Source organism: Pongo abelii, chromosome X, assembly GCF_028885655.2.
Source record: "Pongo abelii isolate AG06213 chromosome X, NHGRI_mPonAbe1-v2.0_pri, whole genome shotgun sequence".
NCBI lineage: Eukaryota > Metazoa > Chordata > Mammalia > Primates > Hominidae > Pongo > Pongo abelii.
In genome coordinates, this window is record NC_072008.2 from 63520584 (window position 1) to 63533962 (window position 13379).

A 13379-nucleotide genomic window follows, 5' to 3' on the forward strand; every position below is an offset into this window, starting at 1 on the left:
TGCTCTATCAAAAGGAAGGCTTATCTCCCTGAGTTGAATGCACACATCATAAAGAGGTTTCTGAGAATGCTTCTGCCTGGTTTATATGTGAAGATATTTCCTTTTCCACCATAGGCCTCAAAGCGCTCCAAATGAACACTTGCAGATTCTACAAAAAGAGTGTTTCATAACTGCTCTAGCAAAGGAAAGGTTCAACTCTGTGAGTTACACACACACATCACAAAGCAGTTTGTGAGAATGCTTCTGTCCAGTTTTATGGGACGATATCCCCGTTTCTAACAAAGGCCTGAAAGAGCTCCAAATATCCACTTGAAGATGCTGCAAAAAGACTCTTTCCAAACTGCTCCATGAAAAGGAAGGTTCAACTCTGTGAGTTGAATGCACACATCATAAAGAAGTTTCAAAGAATGCTTCTGTCTAGGTTTTATGTGAAGATATTTCCTTTTCCACCATAGGCCTCAAAGCGCTCCAAATGAACACTTGCAGATTCTACAAAAAGAGTGTTTCAAAACTGCTCTTTCAAAAGAAGTGTTCAACTCTGTAAGTTGGATTCGTACGGCACAAAGCAGTTTCACAGAACGCTTCTGTTAAGTTTTTATGGGAAGATATTCCCGTTTCCAACGAAGGCCTGAAAGGTCTCCAAATATCCACTTGCAGATTCTGCAAAAACAGAGTTTCAAAACTGCTCTATCAAAAGGAAGGCTTATCTCTCCGAGTTGAATGCACACATCATAAAGAGGTTTCTGAGAATGCTTCTGCCTGGTTTATGAGTGAAGATATTTCCTTTTCCACCATAGGCCTCAAAGCGCTCCAAATGAACACTTGCAGATTCTACAAAAAGAGTGTTTCAAAACTGCTCTTTCAAAAGAAGTGTTCAACTCTGTAAGTTGGATTCGTACGGCACAAAGCAGTTTCACAGAACGCTTCTGTTAAGTTTTTATGGGAAGATATTCCCGTTTCCAACGAAGGCCTGAAAGGTCTCCAAATATCCACTTGCAGATTCTGCAAAAACAGAGTTTCAAAACTGCTCTATCAAAAGGAAGGCTTATCTCTCCGAGTTGAATGCACACATCATAAAGAGGTTTCTGAGAATGCTTCTGCCTGGTTTATGAGTGAAGATATTTCCTTTTCCACCATAGGCCTCAAAGCGCTCCAAATGAACACTTGCAGATTCTACAAAAAGAGTGTTTCAAAACTGCTCTTTCAAAAGAAGTGTTCAACTCTGTGAGTTGGATTCATACTACACAAAGCAGTTTCACAGAACGCTTCTGTTTAGTTTTTATGGGAAGATATTCCCCTTTCCAACGAAGGCCTGAAATGGCTCCAAATATCCACTTACAGATTCTGCAAAAACAGAGTTTCGAAACTGCTCTATCAAAAGGAAGGCTTATCTCTCTGAGTTGAATGCACACATCATAAAGAGGTTTCTGAGAATGCTTCTGCCTGGTTTATATGTGAAGATATTTCCTTTTCCACCATAGGCCCCAAAGCGCTCCAAATGAACACTTGCAGATTCTACAAAAAGAGTGTTTCATAACTGCTCTAGCAAAGGAAAGGTTCAACTCTGTGGGTTACACACACACATCACAAAGCAGTTTGTGAGAATGCTTCTGTCCAGTTTTTATGGGAAGATATTCCCGTTTCTAACAAAGGTCTGAAAGAGCTCCAAATATCCACTTGCAGATGCTGCAAAAAGACTCTTTCCAAACTGCTCCATGAATAGGAAGGTTCAACTCTGTGAGTTGAATGCACACATCATAAAGAAGTTTCAAAGAATGCTTCTGTCTAGGTTTTATGTGAAGATATTTCCTTTCCACCATAGGCCTCAAAGCGCTCCAAATGAACACTTGCAGATTCTACAAAAAGAGTGTTTCAAAACTGCTCTTTCAAAAGAAGTGTTCAACTATGTAAGTTGGATTCGTACTACACAAAGCAGTTTCACAGAACGCTTCTGTTTAGTTTTTATGGGAAGATATTCCCGTTTCCAAGGAAGGCCTGAAAGGTCTCCAAATATCCACTTGCAGATTCTGCAAAAACAGAGTTTCAAAACTGCTCTATCAAAAGGAAGGCTTATCTCTCCGAGTTGAATGCACACATCATAAAGAGGTTTCTGAGAATGCTTCTGCCTGGTTTATGAGTGAAGATATTTCCTTTTCCACCATAGGCCTCAGAGCGCTCCAAATGAACACTTGCAGATTCTACAAAAAGAGTGTTTCAAAACTGCTCTTTCAAAAGAAGTGTTCAACTCTGTGAGTTGGATTCATACTACACAAAGCAGTTTCACAGAACGCTTCGGTTTAGTTTTTATGGGAAGATATTCCCGTTTCCAACGAAGGCCTGAAAGGGCTCCAAATATCCACTTACAGATTTTGCAAAAACAGAGTTTCGAAACTGCTCTATCAAAAGGAAGGCTTATCTCCCTGAGTTGAATGCACACATCATAAAGAGGTTTCTGAGAATGCTTCTGCCTGGTTTATATGTGAAGATATTTCCTTTTCCACCATAGGCCTCAAAGCGCTCCAAATGAACACTTGCAGATTCTACAAAAAGAGTGTTTCATAACTGCTCTAGCAAAGGAAAGGTTCAACTCTGTGAGTTACACACACACATCACAAAGCAGTTTGTGAGAATGCTTCTGTCCAGTTTTATGGGACGATATCCCCGTTTCTAACAAAGGCCTGAAAGAGCTCCAAATATCCACTTGAAGATGCTGCAAAAAGACTCTTTCCAAACTGCTCCATGAAAAGGAAGGTTCAACTCTGTGAGTTGAATGCACACATCATAAAGAAGTTTCAAAGAATGCTTCTATCTAGGTTTTATGTGAAGATATTTCCTTTTCCACCATAGGCCTCAAAGCGCTCCAAATGAACACTTGCAGATTCTACAAAAAGAGTGTTTCAAAACTGCTCTTTCAAAAGAAGAGTTCAACTCTGTGACATGGATTCATACTACACAAAGCAGTTTCACAGAACGCTTCTGTTTAGTTTTTATGGGAAGGTATTCCCGTTTCCAACGAAGGCCTGAAAGGGCTCCAAATATCCACCTGCAGATTCTGCAAAAACAGAGTTTCAAAACTGCTCTATCAAAAGGAAGGCTTATCTCTCCGAGTTGAATGGACACATCATAAAGAGGTTTCTGAGAGTGCTTCTGCCTGGTTTATGAGTGAAGATATTTCCTTTTCCACCATAGGCCTCAAAGCGCTCCAAATGAACACTTGCAGATTCTACAAAAAGAGTGTTTCAAAAGAAGTGTTCAACTCTGTGAGTTGGATTCATACTACACAAAGCAGTTTCACAGAACGCTTCTGTTTAGTTTTTATGGGAAGATATTCCCGTTTCCAACGAAGGCCTGAAAGGGCTCCAAATATCCACTTACAGATTCTGCAAAAACAGAGTTTCGAAACTGCTCTATCAAAAGGAAGGCTTATCTCTCTGAGTTGAATGCACACATCATAAAGAGGTTTCTGAGAATGCTTCTGCCTGGTTTATATGTGAAGATATTTCCTTTTCCACCATAGGCCTCAAAGCGCTCCAAATGAACACTTGCAGATTCTACAAAAAGAGTGTTTTATAACTGCTCTAGCAAAGGAAAGGTTCAACTCTGTGAGTTACACACACACATCACAAAGCAGTTTGTGAGAATGCTTCTGTCCAGTTTTTATGGGAAGATATTCCCGTTTCTAACAAAGGCCTGAAAGAGCTCCAAATATCCACTTGCAGATGCTGCAAAAAGACTCTTTCCAAACTGCTCCATGAAAAGGAAGGTTCAACTCTGTGAGTTGAATGCACACATCATAAAGAAGTTTCAAGGAATGCTTCTGTCTAGGTTTTATGTGAAGATATTTCCTTTTCCACCATAGGCCTCAAAGCGCTCCAAATGAACACTTGCAGATTCCACAAAAAGAGTGTTTCAAAACTGCTCTTTTAAAAGAAGTGTTCAACTCTGTGAGTTGGATTCATACTACACAAAGCAGTTTCACAGAACGCTTCTGTTTAGTTTTTATGGGAAGATATTCCCGTTTCCAACGAAGGCCTGAAAGGGCTCCAAATATCCACTTACAGATTCTGCAAAAACAGAGTTTCGAAACTGCTCTATCAAAAGGAAGGCTTATCTCTCTGAGTTGAATGCACACATCATAAAGAGATTTCTGAGAATGCATCTGCCTGGTTTATATGTGAAGATATGTCCTTTTCCACCATAGGCCTCAAAGCGCTCCAAATGAACACTTGCAGATTCTACAAAAAGAGTGTTTCGTAACTGCTCTAGCAAAGGAAAGGTTCAACTCTGTGAGTTACACACACACATCACAAAGCAGTTTGTGAGAATGCTTCTGTCCAGTTTTTATGGGAAGATATTCCCGTTTCTAACAAAGGCCTGAAAGAGCTCCAAATATCCACTTGCAGATGCTGCAAAAAGACTCTTTCCAAACTGCTCCATGAAAACGAAGGTTCAACCCTGTGAGTTGAATGCACACATCATAAAGAAGTTTCAAAGAATGATTCTGTCTAGGTTTTATGTGAAGATATTTCCTTTCCACCATAGGCCTCAAAGCGCTCCAAATGAACACTTGCAGATTCTACAAAAAGAGTGTTTCAAAACTGCTCTTTTAAAAGAAGTGTTCAACTCTGTGAGTTGGATTCATACTACACAAAGCAGTTTCACAGAACGCTTCTGTTTAGTTTTTATGGGAAGATATTCCCGTTTCCAACGAAGGCCTGAAAGGGCTCCAAATATCCACTTACAAATTCTGCAAAAACAGAGTTTCGAAACTGCTCTATCAAAAGGAAGGCTTATCTCTCTGAGTTGAATGCACACATCATAAAGAGATTTCTGAGAATGCATCTGCCTGGTTTATATGTGAAGATATGTCCTTTTCCACCATAGGCCTCAAAGCGCTCCAAATGAACACTTGCAGATTCTACAAAAAGAGTGTTTCGTAACTGCTCTAGCAAAGGAAAGGTTCAACTCTGTGAGTTACACACACACATCACAAAGCAGTTTGTGAGAATGCTTCTGTCCAGTTTTTATGGGAAGATATTCCCGTTTCTAACAAAGGCCTGAAAGAGCTCCAAATATCCACTTGCAGATGCTGCAAAAAGACTCTTTCCAAACTGCTCCATGAAAACGAAGGTTCAACTCTGTGAGTTGAATGCACACATCATAAAGAAGTTTCAAAGAATGCTTCTGTCTAGGTTTTATGTGAAGATATTTCCTTTCCACCATAGGCCTCAAAGCGCTCCAAATGAACACTTGCAGATTCTACAAAAAGAGTCTTTCAAAACTGCTCTTTCAAAAGAAGTGTTCAACTCTGTGAGTTGGATTCATACTACACAAAGCATTTTCACAGAACGCTTCTGTTTAGTTTTTATGGGAAGATATTCCCGTTTCCAACGAAGGCCTGAAAGGGCTCCAAATATCCACTTACAGATTCTGCAAAAACAGAGTTTCAAAACTGCTCTATCAAAAGGAAGGCTTATCTCCCTGAGTTGAATGCACACATCATAAAGAGGTTTCTGAGAATGCTTCTGCCTGGTTTATATGTGAAGATATTTCCTTTTCCACCATAGGCCTCAAAGCGCTCCAAATGAACACTTGCAGATTCTACAAAAAGAGTGTTTCATAACTGCTCTAGCAAAGGAAAGGTTCAACTCTGTGAGTTACACACACACATCACAAAGCAGTTTGTGAGAATGCTTCTGTCCAGTTTTTATGGGAAGATATTCCCGTTTCTAACAAAGGCCTGAAAGAGCTCCAAATATCCACTTGCAGATGCTGCAAAAAGACTCTTTCCAAACTGCTCCATGAAAAGGAAGGTTCAACTCTGTGAGTTGAATGCACACATCATAAAGAAGTTTCAAAGAATGCTTCTGTCTAGGTTTTATGTGAAGATATTTCCTTTTCCACCATAGGCCTCAAAGCGCTCCAAATGAACACTTGCAGATTCTACAAAAAGAGTGTTTCAAAACTGCTCTTTCAAAAGAAGTGTTCAACTATGTAAGTTGGATTCGTACTACACAAAGCAGTTTCACAGAACGCTTCTGTTTAGTTTTTATGGGAAGATATTCCCGTTTCCAAGGAAGGCCTGAAAGGTCTCCAAATATCCACTTGCAGATTCTGCAAAAACAGAGTTTCAAAACTGCTCTATCAAAAGGAAGGCTTATCTCTCCGAGTTGAATGCACACATCATAAAGAGGTTTCTGAGAATGCTTCTGCCTGGTTTATGAGTGAAGATATTTCCTTTTCCACCATAGGCCTCAGAGCGCTCCAAATGAACACTTGCAGATTCTACAAAAAGAGTGTTTCAAAACTGCTCTTTCAAAAGAAGTGTTCAACTCTGTGAGTTGGATTCATACTACACAAAGCAGTTTCACAGAACGCTTCGGTTTAGTTTTTATGGGAAGATATTCCCGTTTCCAACGAAGGCCTGAAAGGGCTCCAAATATCCACTTACAGATTTTGCAAAAACAGAGTTTCGAAACTGCTCTATCAAAAGGAAGGCTTATCTCCCTGAGTTGAATGCACACATCATAAAGAGGTTTCTGAGAATGCTTCTGCCTGGTTTATATGTGAAGATATTTCCTTTTCCACCATAGGCCTCAAAGCGCTCCAAATGAACACTTGCAGATTCTACAAAAAGAGTGTTTCATAACTGCTCTAGCAAAGGAAAGGTTCAACTCTGTGAGTTACACACACACATCACAAAGCAGTTTGTGAGAATGCTTCTGTCCAGTTTTATGGGACGATATCCCCGTTTCTAACAAAGGCCTGAAAGAGCTCCAAATATCCACTTGAAGATGCTGCAAAAAGACTCTTTCCAAACTGCTCCATGAAAAGGAAGGTTCAACTCTGTGAGTTGAATGCACACATCATAAAGAAGTTTCAAAGAATGCTTCTGTCTAGGTTTTATGTGAAGATATTTCCTTTTCCACCATAGGCCTCAAAGCGCTCCAAATGAACACTTGCAGATTCTACAAAAAGAGTGTTTCAAAACTGCTCTTTCAAAAGAAGTGTTCAACTCTGTAAGTTGGATTCGTACGGCACAAAGCAGTTTCACAGAACGCTTCTGTTAAGTTTTTATGGGAAGATATTCCCGTTTCCAACGAAGGCCTGAAAGGTCTCCAAATATCCACTTGCAGATTCTGCAAAAACAGAGTTTCAAAACTGCTCTATCAAAAGGAAGGCTTATCTCTCCGAGTTGAATGCACACATCATAAAGAGGTTTCTGAGAATGCTTCTGCCTGGTTTATGAGTGAAGATATTTCCTTTTCCACCATAGGCCTCAAAGCGCTCCAAATGAACACTTGCAGATTCTACAAAAAGAGTGTTTCAAAACTGCTCTTTCAATAGAAGTGTTCAACTCTGTGAGTTGGATTCATACTACACAAAGCAGTTTCACAGAACGCTTCTGTTTAGTTTTTATGGGAAGATATTCCCCTTTCCAACGAAGGCCTGAAATGGCTCCAAATATCCACTTACAGATTCTGCAAAAACAGAGTTTCGAAACTGCTCTATCAAAAGGAAGGCTTATCTCTCTGAGTTGAATGCACACATCATAAAGAGGTTTCTGAGAATGCTTCTGCCTGGTTTATATGTGAAGATATTTCCTTTTCCACCATAGGCCTCAAAGCGCTCCAAATGAACACTTGCAGATTCTACAAAAAGAGTGTTTCATAACTGCTCTAGCAAAGGAAAGGTTCAACTCTGTGGGTTACACACACACATCACAAAGCAGTTTGTGAGAATGCTTCTGTCCAGTTTTTATGGGAAGATATTCCCGTTTCTAACAAAGGTCTGAAAGAGCTCCAAATATCCACTTGCAGATGCTGCAAAAAGACTCTTTCCAAACTGCTCCATGAATAGGAAGGTTCAACTCTGTGAGTTGAATGCACACATCATAAAGAAGTTTCAAAGAATGCTTCTGTCTAGGTTTTATGTGAAGATATTTCCTTTCCACCATAGGCCTCAAAGCGCTCCAAATGAACACTTGCAGATTCTACAAAAAGAGTGTTTCAAAACTGCTCTTTCAAAAGAAGTGTTCAACTATGTAAGTTGGATTCGTACTACACAAAGCAGTTTCACAGAACGCTTCTGTTTAGTTTTTATGGGAAGATATTCCCGTTTCCAAGGAAGGCCTGAAAGGTCTCCAAATATCCACTTGCAGATTCTGCAAAAACAGAGTTTCAAAACTGCTCTATCAAAAGGAAGGCTTATCTCTCCGAGTTGAATGCACACATCATAAAGAGGTTTCTGAGAATGCTTCTGCCTGGTTTATGAGTGAAGATATTTCCTTTTCCACCATAGGCCTCAGAGCGCTCCAAATGAACACTTGCAGATTCTACAAAAAGAGTGTTTCAAAACTGCTCTTTCAAAAGAAGTGTTCAACTCTGTGAGTTGGATTCATACTACACAAAGCAGTTTCACAGAACGCTTCGGTTTAGTTTTTATGGGAAGATATTCCCGTTTCCAACGAAGGCCTGAAAGGGCTCCAAATATCCACTTACAGATTTTGCAAAAACAGAGTTTCGAAACTGCTCTATCAAAAGGAAGGCTTATCTCCCTGAGTTGAATGCACACATCATAAAGAGGTTTCTGAGAATGCTTCTGCCTGGTTTATATGTGAAGATATTTCCTTTTCCACCATAGGCCTCAAAGCGCTCCAAATGAACACTTGCAGATTCTACAAAAAGAGTGTTTCATAACTGCTCTAGCAAAGGAAAGGTTCAACTCTGTGAGTTACACACACACATCACAAAGCAGTTTGTGAGAATGCTTCTGTCCAGTTTTATGGGACGATATCCCCGTTTCTAACAAAGGCCTGAAAGAGCTCCAAATATCCACTTGAAGATGCTGCAAAAAGACTCTTTCCAAACTGCTCCATGAAAAGGAAGGTTCAACTCTGTGAGTTGAATGCACACATCATAAAGAAGTTTCAAAGAATGCTTCCGTCTAGGTTTTATGTGAAGATATTTCCTTTTCCACCATAGGCCTCAAAGCGCTCCAAATGAACACTTGCAGATTCTACAAAAAGAGTGTTTCAAAACTGCTCTTTCAAAAGAAGAGTTCAACTCTGTGACATGGATTCATACTACACAAAGCAGTTTCACAGAACGCTTCTGTTTAGTTTTTATGGGAAGGTATTCCCGTTTCCAACGAAGGCCTGAAAGGGCTCCAAATATCCACCTGCAGATTCTGCAAAAACAGAGTTTCAAAACTGCTCTATCAAAAGGAAGGCTTATCTCTCCGAGTTGAATGGACACATCATAAAGAGGTTTCTGAGAGTGCTTCTGCCTGGTTTATGAGTGAAGATATTTCCTTTTCCACCATAGGCCTCAAAGCGCTCCAAATGAACACTTGCAGATTCTACAAAAAGAGTGTTTCAAAACTGCTCTTTCAAAAGAAGTGTTCAACTCTGTGAGTTGGATTCATACTACACAAAGCAGTTTCACAGAACGCTTCTGTTTAGTTTTTATGGGAAGATATTCCCGTTTCCAACGAAGGCCTGAAAGGGCTCCAAATATCCACTTACAGATTCTGCAAAAACAGAGTTTCGAAACTGCTCTATCAAAAGGAAGGCTTATCTCTCTGAGTTGAATGCACACATCATAAAGAGGTTTCTGAGAATGCTTCTGCCTGGTTTATATGTGAAGATATTTCCTTTTCCACCATAGGCCTCAAAGCGCTCCAAATGAACACTTGCAGATTCTACAAAAAGAGTGTTTTATAACTGCTCTAGCAAAGGAAAGGTTCAACTCTGTGAGTTACACACACACATCCCAAAGCAGTTTGTGAGAATGCTTCTGTCCAGTTTTTATGGGAAGATATTCCCGTTTCTAACAAAGGCCTGAAAGAGCACAAAATATCCACTTGCAGATGCTGCAAAAAGACTCTTTCCAAACTGCTCCATGAAAAGGAAGGTTCAACTCTGTGAGTTGAATGCACACATCATAAAGAAGTTTCAAGGAATGCTTCTGTCTAGGTTTTATGTGAAGATATTTCCTTTTCCACCATAGGCCTCAAAGCGCTCCAAATGAACACTTGCAGATTCCACAAAAAGAGTGATTCAAAACTGCTCTTTTAAAAGAAGTGTTCAACTCTGTGAGTTGGATTCATACTACACAAAGCAGTTTCACAGAACGCTTCTGTTTAGTTTTTATGGGAAGATATTCCCGTTTCCAACGAAGGCCTGAAAGGGCTCCAAATATCCACTTACAGATTCTGCAAAAACAGAGTTTCGAAACTGCTCTATCAAAAGGAAGGCTTATCTCTCTGAGTTGAATGCACACATCATAAAGAGATTTCTGAGAATGCATCTGCCTGGTTTATATGTGAAGATATGTCCTTTTCCACCATAGGCCTCAAAGCGCTCCAAATGAACACTTGCAGATTCTACAAAAAGAGTGTTTCGTAACTGCTCTAGCAAAGGAAAGGTTCAACTCTGTGAGTTACACACACACATCACAAAGCAGTTTGTGAGAATGCTTCTGTCCAGTTTTTATGGGAAGATATTCCCGTTTCTAACAAAGGCCTGAAAGAGCTCCAAATATCCACTTGCAGATGCTGCAAAAAGACTCTTTCCAAACTGCTCCATGAAAACGAAGGTTCAACCCTGTGAGTTGAATGCACACATCATAAAGAAGTTTCAAAGAATGATTCTGTCTAGGTTTTATGTGAAGATATTTCCTTTCCACCATAGGCCTCAAAGCGCTCCAAATGAACACTTGCAGATTCTACAAAAAGAGTGTTTCAAAACTGCTCTTTTAAAAGAAGTGTTCAACTCTGTGAGTTGGATTCATACTACACAAAGCAGTTTCACAGAACGCTTCTGTTTAGTTTTTATGGGAAGATATTCCCGTTTCCAACGAAGGCCTGAAAGGGCTCCAAATATCCACTTACAAATTCTGCAAAAACAGAGTTTCGAAACTGCTCTATCAAAAGGAAGGCTTATCTCTCTGAGTTGAATGCACACATCATAAAGAGATTTCTGAGAATGCATCTGCCTGGTTTATATGTGAAGATATGTCCTTTTCCACCATAGGCCTCAAAGCCCTCCAAATGAACACTTGCAGATTCTACAAAAAGAGTGTTTCGTAACTGCTCTAGCAAAGGAAAGGTTCAACTCTGTGAGTTACACACACACATCACAAAGCAGTTTGTGAGAATGCTTCTGTCCAGTTTTTATGGGAAGATATTCCCGTTTCTAACAAAGGCCTGAAAGAGCTCCAAATATCCACTTGCAGATGCTGCAAAAAGACTCTTTCCAAACTGCTCCATGAAAACGAAGGTTCAACTCTGTGAGTTGAATGCACACATCATAAAGAAGTTTCAAAGAATGCTTCTGTCTAGGTTTTATGTGAAGATATTTCCTTTCCACCATAGGCCTCAAAGCGCTCCAAATGAACACTTGCAGATTCTACAAAAAGAGTCTTTCAAAACTGCTCTTTCAAAAGAAGTGTTCAACTCTGTGAGTTGGATTCATACTACACAAAGCATTTTCACAGAACGCTTCTGTTTAGTTTTTATGGGAAGATATTCCCGTTTCCAACGAAGGCCTGAAAGGGCTCCAAATATCCACTTACAGATTCTGCAAAAACAGAGTTTCAAAACTGCTCTATCAAAAGGAAGGCTTATCTCCCTGAGTTGAATGCACACATCATAAAGAGGTTTCTGAGAATGCTTCTGCCTGGTTTATATGTGAAGATATTTCCTTTTCCACCATAGGCCTCAAAGCGCTCCAAATGAACACTTGCAGATTCTACAAAAAGAGTGTTTCATAACTGCTCTAGCAAAGGAAAGGTTCAACTCTGTGAGTTACACACACACATCACAAAGCAGTTTGTGAGAATGCTTCTGTCCAGTTTTTATGGGAAGATATTCCCGTTTCTAACAAAGTCCTGAAAGAGCTCCAAATATCCACTTGCAGATGCTGCAAAAAGACTCTTTCCAAACTGCTCCATGAAAAGGAAGGTTCAACTCTGTGAGTTGAATGCACACATCATAAAGAAGTTTCAAAGAATGCTTCTGTCTAGGTTTTATGTGAAGATATTTCCTTTTCCACCATAGGCCTCAAAGCGCTCCAAATGAACACTTGCAGATTCTACAAAAAGAGTGTTTCAAAACTGCTCTTTCAAAAGAAGTGTTCAACTCTGTGACATGGATTCATACTACACAAAGCAGTTTCACAGAACGCTTCTGTTTAGTTTTTATGGGAAGGTATTCCCGTTTCCAACGAAGGCCTCAAAGGTCTCCTAATATCCACCTGCAGATTCTGCAAAAACAGAGTTTCAAAACTGCTCTATCAAAAGGAAGGCTTATCTCTCCGAGTTGAATGGACACATCATAAAGAGGTTTCTGAGAATGCTTCTGCCTGGTTTATGAGTGAAGATATTTCCTTTTCCACCATAGGCCTCAAAGCGCTCCAAATGAACACTTGCAGATTCTACAAAAAGAGTGTTTCAAAACTGCTCTTTCAAAAGAAGTGTTCAACTCTGTGAGTTGGATTCATACTACACAAAGCAGTTTCACAGAACGCTTCTGTTTAGTTTTTATGGGAAGATATTCCCGTTTCCAACGAAGGCCTGAAAGGGCTCCAAATATCCACTTACAGATTCTGCAAAAACAGAGTTTCGAAACTGCTCTATCAAACGGAAGGCTTATCTCTCTGAGTTGAATGCACACATCATAAAGAGGTTTCTGAGAATGCTTCTGCCTGGTTTATATGTGAAGATATTTCCTTTTCCACCATAGGCCTCAAAGCGCTCCAAATGAACACTTGCAGATTCTACAAAAAGAGTGTTTTATAACTGCTCTAGCAAAGGAAAGGTTCAACTCTGTGAGTTACACACACACATCACAAAGCAGTTTGTGAGAATGCTTCTGTCCAGTTTTTATGGGAAGATATTCCCGTTTCTAACAAAGGCCTGAAAGAGCTCCAAATATCCACTTGCAGATGCTGCAAAAAGACTCTTTCCAAACTGCTCCATGAAAAGGATGGTTCAACTCTGTGAGTTGAATGCACACATCATAAAGAAGTTTCAAAGAATGCTTCTGTCTAGGTTTTATGTGAAGATATTTCCTTTTCCACCATAGGCTTCAAAGCGCTCCAAATGAACACTTGCAGATTCTACAAAAAGAGTGTTTCAAAACTGCTCTTTCAAAAGAAGTGTTCAACTCTGTGAGTTGGATTCATACTACACAAAGCAGTTTCACAGAACGCTTCTGTTAATTTTTATGGGAAGATATTCCCGTTTCCAACGAAGGCCTGAAAGGGCTCCAAATATCCACTTACAGATTCTGCAAAAACAGAGTTTCGAAACTGCTCTATCAAAAGGAAGGCTTATCTCTCTGAGTTGAATGCACACATCATAAAGAGGTTTCTGAGA